The following is a 2,139-nucleotide window of genomic DNA, read 5'->3' as shown; positions in this document are numbered from 1 at the left end:
TCCAATGTCATATTCCTAAAAGACATATTCATAACACCATTCCTACAATTGATGATTGCATTTGAGGTGGCAAGGAATGAGCGACCAAGAATGACGAGAATCTAAGTGCTCATGTTACTGATGGGTTCGGTATCCAAGACAATAAAATCTACAGGGTAGTAGAATCTGTCAACCTGGACCAGCACATCCTTGATTATCTCTTTCGGTACACGAACAGAGTGATCAACAAGTTGTTATGTGGTTAAGGTAGGTTTTAATTCACCTAATTCTAGCTACTTGTACACCGAGTAGGGAATCAAATTGACACTCACTCCTAAGTCAAGAAGTGCGTGCTTAATTTGATAGTTCCCGATCACACATGATATGGTTGGGTTATTGGGATCTTTGAATTTCTGCGGCACATCTTACTTTAGGATGGCACTTACTTTCTCAATCAAGAAGATTTTTTTTTAATATTTTGTCGTCTTTTGGTCTTGCGCAAGTCTTTCAGGAATTTGGCATATTAAGGTATTTGTTTTATTGACCTTCACTTGTTTCAACACCTCTAGAATGTCATGAGAGTTAGAGAGAGGTTTTGGTGCAACTAACTATTGGGAAAATGAACAATCGGCTTGTCCTGAAGTTCCGGTTCTAATTCTTGTGGGACAATGCTATGTCTATCATCGTTGTCCTTTTCCGGGTCTTTAGGCTTTTCAGCCCTCACCGAAATAGTTTTGTCAATTATCTTCCTACTCCTAAGAGTGGTGATAGACTTAGCTTGATCCATCTGATTTGAAGAGCTGGGGTCACTTATCTCATATTGCGGTTTAGGATTGGGGAGAGGTTGAGCAGGAAGCATCCCCTTTCCCCCAATTACCGATTGTGACTCCATCCTTTGGACAGATGATGCAAGTGTTTCAATCGCTGATTTGATTTCCCAGATTGCTTGTGCCATATTCTGATTAAACATCTCTTAGTCTTGAATGTATTTTAAAACTGGATCCTCTTAAGGTTTCCTTTGATTTTGGATTTGATTAAAGAAACCTTGAGGGGTGGTAGTTTGTCCATTCCTCCAATTAAAGTTTGGATGATTTCTTCAACTAGGATTGTACATATTAGAGGTGGGTCCATTAAAAGGTCTTTGGTAATTATTTACGGCATTGGATTGCTCAGTCAGTACCTCTTAAAAGGCAGATATAGTTGGACAATTTTCAGTTGTGTGACTGTTACAACCACAAATACCGCAAACAACTTCCTTACCCTTATCCTTCTTTGATTCCATGGCCTCGAATTTCCTTATGAGATTGGCCACTTTAGAGTTGATATCATCCTCCTCTTTCAAGAGATATATTCCACCCCTCTCCTTAGACTGAGTCGGCCTAAACATGGTGCTTGATTTTGGGTATCTGTCCCATGATTGTGTATTTTCAGCAAGTCTATCCAAGTAGTCCCACACATCATCGACATATTTATTCATGAATTCCCCATTGTACATTGTCTCAACCAATTGGCACATGGAAGATGTCAATCCATCATAGAAAAAGTGTGTAATGCGCCACATTTCAAATTCGTATTGTGGGCATGAGCTGACAAGATCCTTAAACCGCTCCCAATATTGGAAGAATGTTTCATCCTCCTTTTGGGCGAAGTTCATGATTAACTTTCTAAGGGTTTTCGTTTTATGATATGAAAAAAATTTCTTTATGAACTCCCTTCTCATGTTATTTCATGTGCCAATAGATCGAGGACGTAGTAAATGTAACCACGTCTTAACTTTCTCTTTCAAAGAAAAGGGAAAGAGTTTCAGCCTGACCGTGTCCTCAGACACGTTAGGAAAGTATAAAGTGGCTATAATTTCATCAAACTCTTTCAAGTGTAGATACAGATTTTCAGATTCAAGCCCATGAAATTTTGAAAGGAGTTGGATCACCCCTGGCTTGATATTCATGTGTCCCATATTTTCTAAAAAAATCATGCACGAGGGCGTGCTCATGCCCGCCTGTTGTAAATAATCTTACAAAGTAAGAGGCGAGGTGCTTGAGGCACCTCATTCTCATCCTAGATGTCCTCCACCCTAGGTTGGGGTAGAAGAGGTTGGTTTGCAGCCATTACTTCAATTAAATCTGGAGATCTTGAGCGGTGTCTAGTCTTGCAATAGAT

At 39.6% G+C, this 2,139-nt stretch overlaps 1 non-coding gene across 1 annotated transcript; it reads left to right on the top strand.

Moving 5' to 3' along the window:
* Positions 1-1,544: 1,544 nt before the first annotated feature.
* LOC131244906 (small nucleolar RNA R71) lies at positions 1,545-1,651 on the top strand. Its single transcript, XR_009170675.1, has one exon. It is a non-coding gene; the product is annotated as a small nucleolar RNA R71 (small nucleolar RNA).
* Positions 1,652-2,139: the final 488 nt, after the last annotated feature.

This window comes from Magnolia sinica, chromosome 4, assembly GCF_029962835.1.
Source record: "Magnolia sinica isolate HGM2019 chromosome 4, MsV1, whole genome shotgun sequence".
NCBI lineage: Eukaryota > Viridiplantae > Streptophyta > Magnoliopsida > Magnoliales > Magnoliaceae > Magnolia > Magnolia sinica.
The sequence above is the reverse complement of the archived record's forward strand: the minus strand, read 5'-3'. Positions and strand labels throughout refer to the sequence as shown.